This window comes from Chiloscyllium plagiosum, unplaced genomic scaffold (assembly GCF_037043375.1).
Source record: "Chiloscyllium plagiosum isolate Xiang-an unplaced genomic scaffold, Cpla_swu_hap1 HiC_scaffold_10, whole genome shotgun sequence".
In the NCBI taxonomy this organism is placed as follows: Eukaryota; Metazoa; Chordata; class Chondrichthyes; order Orectolobiformes; family Hemiscylliidae; genus Chiloscyllium; species Chiloscyllium plagiosum.
The window spans coordinates 94,755,986-94,762,872 of record NW_028270148.1 but is presented as its reverse complement, the minus strand read 5'-3'; positions in this window follow the sequence as shown (position 1 = coordinate 94,762,872).

Sequence of the window (6,887 nt, the reverse complement as noted above, 5' to 3'; positions counted from 1 at the left end):
TGAGAGAGCAGGTTAGACCATGTACTTTAACCATGGTGTCTCCTGTGACAGCGCCATCTTTGACAAACCCCTTTGCCAAGGTGGAGTCATCATTCACCCCGTACAGGGAAGGCCCAAAGCTGAGGAGTGGGCCCTCCACTGTGTCTCGGTTATGGGGCAGAGTTGGCAGAGGTGGGCAGTAGATGTCGACATGTCTTGCTTAATGTGGTTGACGTGCTGCAAGAGGCTGAGTGAGAGAACGAGGACCAGTGGAGGTGTGGCCAAACTGACTCTGATGGAGGAGGAGGAGATGTTGCAGTTGGTCACTCAACTAGAGACCCACTGGGAGGCTGGAGGCTGAGGGGCAGGAGTTGGCAGGAGGGTGTACATGAAGTGAGTTTCTCAGGGACCAAGCTTACTCCAGAAAGGAAGGGCAGAAGAAGGGAGATATTGTCACCATTGGCAGAGGGAGAATGTTGACATCTCCTCTGAAATGGAGACGTTTGTGACTCTGTTCAACTGATTTCACAGAGAGGGCACGTATCCTCGGAAATGATCACAGATGAAGATGTCATCATCATTAATCTCTTTCTTTATAACAGATTAACAGTTGGTCCCTGTAACCGCTCCTCAGTGAGCAGCATTGCCCACTGAGGGGGAACAGGGAGCGACACAGGGGCTTTGGGCTTGTGTCTGATGAAGCATCACATCTTGCTGGGTTTGTGCACATCTGCTGAGGGGTGGGTGGTGGGGGGATGGTCACATGCAGATCCCAATCTCTGGTGGAGGCTGATCAATCAGGTGCTGTGGAATATACATGCTGATGTGTAATAGAATTAGGCTGGGAGTTAGACTTAGGTAAGGGTTAGGTCTCGGATTTGGGTTAGTGTTAAGTCTATGGTTATGGTTAGGATTAGGCATAGATCCAGTGTTTAGTGTTATGGTTAAGGCTGTGGCTCGTATTTGGTTAGATTTATTTGAGGGTTAGGATGACAGTAAAGATTTGTGTTCAGATTACAATTGTGGTTAGAATTAGGTTTTGGTTTCAGGTTCAGATGAGTGTTTAGAGTTAGAGTTAGGGTTCAGGTTTGGGTTAATATCTTGGGGACAGCTAGCTTTAAGGTGAGGGATGGTGTTGAGGTTAACTTTACTATTACAGTTAGAATTCGGCTTAGGTTCAGGGTTAGGGTTTGTGTAGAGGTTTGGTTTAAGGTTAGCGTTAGGGTTAGCTCAAGAGTTCAGGTCAGGGTGAGGATTAGGTTGAGTGATAGGGTTAGGGTCAGTGCAATCCATTGCATTGTCACTGAATTCAAGTTGCAAGATGAAAGTGGATGAAGATACCTGAAATCATCATTGGGTCATTGTTCCTCTGTCAGGAAAGTATGGAGGGCCAAGTGAGCCTCAGAGTGGGACATGTGGAGGAGCAGTCACCATCGGGAAGTACCTGTCAGGGCACTCCTGATGGGGACAGTTACTCCTCTACCCTCTGCCACTGACACCAGTACTTCAGAGAGCATGGTTATGAAGGAGGTTCCTGACACTGTGCAGGAGAGCCTCACCATGTCAGGGTCCAGACAGACTCAGCCAAACAGAGGACCACCCCCAAGGCCATTCCAGACAAAGGGAAATTAGAGTCAGCCGCCTGCCTCCAGGACCACTGGCAGCACATGGGGAAGGCTACAGTGCAGCAGGCAGGAAAAATGTAAGAAATCACAGAGTCCATATGGGAGAACACGGGGAATAATTTATTTTGGTTTTACAGGAACGGTATTGCTTATAACCTTCATTAAATACATGCACGTGGGGATGGGTGTGTAGTTATTGCTGTCGTTCATTTGGCTGGTCTTAGGGATGGATGTTGTTTTGAGGGTTTACTAACCAGGGCTTGTTGATGGTGTGTGTCCCAGCATCCTTTTCAGTACCTGCCAAATATTGGCCAGATACACAATGGTCCTGTCACTGGTCATGTCTTGAGGTGACATTGTGGAGTTCAGCAGGATGTTAATGCTTTTGACAGATCACCTTGGTACTTGTGTGAATCTTATTGCAATGTCACTCAACATCTGATCGCCTGTATTTCACTGGGGCATGAGCCATCTCTTCAATAGACAGCCCATCCCTCCCAGAATCCATCTCTCCAATGGCTGTGGTCCATTGCCCACTATGGAACTGAGGGGTGTTGAAGGTTGTATGAGACAAGACCCCTCCCTGGAATACACACACATACCTGGAGAAGCCTTAGTCGATACTTGCTGACTAATTGGACACTGAGCGAGTGAACCCCTTTAATATTTACAAATGCCTTGATTGTCTCACTGAAACCTCAACAGCAACATGCTTGTAATCGATGACACCTTCCAGTTTTGAGAATCCAGCAAGATTCCTGAACCCTGTGGCCATCTTCCTACCTGGTGAACCTCAACTGTGGTGAAAGTGATGTAGGTGTGAGCACACCAAACCTTTGCCAATGATCCCCCTTTCATACCGTGTTGTACAGGAGCTTACAGCCCACTGTAAAGATCTCAGTCTAATGCTTACAAAGAGCTAGAGGCACAAAGGCTCAGTGCCACGGGTGATCATTAAAACTCAGAACTCTGAATACCCAGTCACACTGATGTGTCATAAATAGACATCACTGACACCCTGGAGAGACACAATCTGTGCAGACACAGGGACTCCAGATGCTGCAGATAGTTTGCCCTCTGTTTGTAAACTCAAGGCACTGATTGTACATTCTCCTTTCAGGCTGCTGTTATTCTCAATGGTTTCCTTACATAGAACTAGGGTCCATTATGTCCCTGTTATACAGAGCCCACCTGCCCCTGGCTATCTGCCCTCTTGAACCTTCTTGCCTTGACCTCCTCCCACTTTTACAATCCCCATGGGGACAGCTGCCTCTCGAGTCCTTTTTGAGTCTCAGACTTAACAACAGCTCTATCGCGAGCCCTCAAGCCCTCTCTCTCCTCTTGTATGTTTTTTATTGTGCTGAATGAACAACACAAAGCTGTCAAAATAAAATACAGATCAACATTTCCACCTTCATGCGGAAAGTGACCGCCTACATCCAACCTCTCAGCCTGCAAATGTTTTGATACATTTTTATCCATCTCAGTGCCCATGACATAATACTGCTCAAAGCCCTCTCCCCATAAAGCTTTGCTTGTGCAACCTCTGAATCCCTGAATGGTCAACTGTGGTCACAATGAGCTCAGTGTATGTAAATTAGTCAAGGTTCAAAGGGGGCAGCTCCTCCCACCCCACCACCCTTCTTTCTCATTATAGACTGGCATAAGGCAAAGTGGTGGGGGTACATGCACTCAATCTATCTCTGTAAAGGAATTCTGGTTTGAGAGAGATTTTGCTTCCTTCCAATCTGTGCAATATTTCGACACATTTGTGAGTTTGCCTGATGGGAAATCTCAGTAACAACATAAGGCTAATAGAAATAATATCTCAATATTGTAAGATGAAGTCGGTGGGAGGAAGCACGTGTGCAGTGTATATCTCAACATAGACCTATTGGACCAAATGACTCGGTTTAATTCCCAAGCTTCCAAGTCACATTGTGTTATTAACCTGGAGATTCTGCTCTTTACTTTGTAGCCAACCTCCTGACAATTGTCCTTCTATGTCATGGAGAGTGTGGTCTGTCCAAAGGGATCTCTCTTTATTTGGTGGGTATGATGACAGTTGATCTCCTGGTCATTGTTTCCAATGTGATAATCTACCACATGGGAGGAACCTGCAGCTGTGGTGATAGTGACTGTGTGTGTTGTGTTCTGCTTCAAAAACATCCCCCTGTCCTCTGCTTATGAGCCAATCGATATCATTAACAATGTGGAGTGGGGTGCTCATTTCAAACCAGACTACTTTATCTTACCGGGATGGATAACCTTTGACTGGCTTGATACAATTTTAAACCCACTATTGCCATACTTTCTCATTTTACTGCTCAATGCACTGACTGTCTGACACATTGTGATGGCGAATCGAACCCACAGAGCACTGCAAGGTCAACGCAACACCCAGAACAGAGACAATCCAGAGATGCAGAGCCGAAGGAAATCCACCACTTTACTGTTCACCATTTCTGGCACTTTCATCGTGCTGTGGATACCATATACTAATTTTTTCTTCATTTCTAGAATTACAGATACATTTTATGAGCCTGATGATTATACTGATCCCTTACTAATAGCAGACTACACGGAAGGTATGTTTCAACTGCTGAGCTCTTGTATAAACACATGTGTCTATGCATTGGCTCAGTCTAAATTTAGAAAAAAAAATTGGGAATTGCCATAATGTATCCAGTTCTTCAATTATTCAATGTGTCAATGTGATTTTCAAAAAGTGATAGAAAAAATTTCCAAAGCACTCACATCAATCTACTAAATACAATTCTGTCCTCCGAGGTCTGTACTAACTACAAGTAATAGTCTTGCTCTGTGGTGATATTCTCACCTCTGCATCACAGGGTCATGTGATCAAGCACATGACTGAGGCTGACAGAATTCCACTTCAGATGAGCTGGTAACACGACACCAGTCCACGCTCCTCATTGGATGTAACATTTCCCACAGCCCTCCTTTGAGGACAAGCAGTGAAGTCATCCATGGTCTTCTGGCTAATATTTATCCTCTAACCAACATCAGTGAAAGCAGATTGTTTGATCACTTCTCTTATTGTTGAATGTGAGGTCTCACTGTGTACAGATCCACTGCTACATTACAACAATGATTCATTTTTAAAGTACTTTGTGGCTTGTGCAGGTTTCTTTATTCACTCCCGGGATGTGTGTCTCTCTGACTGGGTGCAGTATTTAATGCCTGTCCCTAGTTGCCCTTGAGAAGGTGGAAGTGAGCTGCCATCTTTACCTGCTGCAGTCCCTGTACTGAGGGTTGACCCACAATGCCCTAAGGAAAAGAATTCCAGGATTTTGACCCAGCAACAGTGAAGGGGATAGTTCCAACTCAGGATGGTGTCTGGATTGGAGGTGAACTTGAAAGTGATTGTGTTCCCATATACTACTATTCTTGCCCTTCTAGAGGAAGCAGTTATGAATTTGGAAGATGCTGTCTGAGGAACTTTGGTGAATTTCTGCAGTAGGTAGTCCACATTGCTGCCACTGAGTGTATTTGGTAGAGAGAACAGATGTTTCTGGATGTGCTGCCAATCAAGGAATGTGTGAAGCCTCTTGGGTATTGTTGGAGGTGCACCATCCTGGCATTCCGGGAATATTCAAACACATTCTTGACGTGTTCTTTGTGGATGGTGGACAGTCTTTGGGAGTTAGTTGCTTGCCGCAGTATTCCTCATGGTGTAATTGTCCTGGAACAGCTTGACTAGGTATACGGTATGTATTGGAGCGCAAGTCTTCAGCACTGTGGCTGGAATTCCTCCAAATGTTTCTTGATATCGCATGTAGTGAATCCAACCAGCTGAACATTGATATCTGTGACGCTGGAGAGCATTGGAGGAGTCAGAGATGGATCATGACCCACATGATCTCTAGCCTTCCAACCTGCTTCGATCCCCCGCAGTTTGCCGACTGGAGAAACAGGTCCATGGTGGACGCCATCTCCCTGGCGCTGCAATCATCCCTGAAACATCTGGACAACAAAGATACTGGCATTAGGCTCCTACTCATTAACTACAGCTTCGCCTTCAACACCATAATCCTGACCAGACTAACCTCAAAACTCCAAGTCCTAGGCCTCAACTCCGCCCTCCGCAACTGTATCCTCGGATTCTTGATCCATAGATCGCAATCAGTGAAGATAGACAACAGCATAGCCTCCAAAATAATCCTCAACACTGGCACCCCGCAGGGATGTGTTCTCAGCCCCCTACTGTACTCCCTGTACACCCACAACCATGTGGCCAAATTCTGCACAAGTACCAACTACAACTTTACTGATGACACCACCGTGGTAGGCAATGTTGAGTCAGGATGCAGGAAGCAGATAGAGAGCTTGTTGTCATGGTGGAAAGGTGACAGTCTCTCTCTCAATGTCAGCAAAACTAAAGAACTGATGATTGACTTCAGGAAGAAAGGAGGTGGACACGCCCCTATCTACATCAGCAGAGCTGAGGTGGACAGGGTCGAGAGCGTCCAGTTCCTAGGAGTGACAATAACCAACAGTCTGTCTTGAACCTTCCATGTAGATGCAATGGTCAAGAAGGCACAAGAATGACTCTTGTTCCTTATGATGTGGAGATGCCGGTGTTGGACTGGGGTGGACAATGTTAAAAATCACACAACGCCAGGTTACAGTCCAACAGGTTTATTCGGAATCACTCGCTTTCGAAGCGCTGCTTCTTCATCAGGTGGTTGTGGAGCAGAATCATAAGAGACAGACTTTATAGCAACAGGATTGCAGTGTCATGGAATGTAATATTAAACATATTTAGCTTGTTTTGTCGCTGTAAAGTCTGTGGCTTAGGAAATTCAGCATGTCCATAAGGACCCTCTCTAACTCCTGCAGATGTGTGATAAAAAGCATTCTATCTGAATGCATTATGGCTCGACATGGCACTGCTCTGCCCAGGACCATAGCAGATTACACAAGGTTGTGTACACAGCCTGGACCATCCTGGAAGCCACCCTCCCATCGGGAGACTCCATTTACATTTCTTGTTCCTGCGGAAAGGCAGCCAACATCATCAAAGAACACCCCCTGCCCCTCCTCCTGGATAATGCTCTCTTCCAATCTCTTCTGTCAAGCAGAAGGTACAGAAACTCGCACACACACTAACAGGTTCCAGAACATCTTGTTCCCTGCTGCTGTTAGACTGCTGAACGGACCTCTCTAACTTCAAATAATGTTGATCTTGCTAATGTTGATCTTGTTATGTGTGCTTCCTGTGCAGCCATAGCCTTGTATGCCTCACTCTGTCTGAGCACC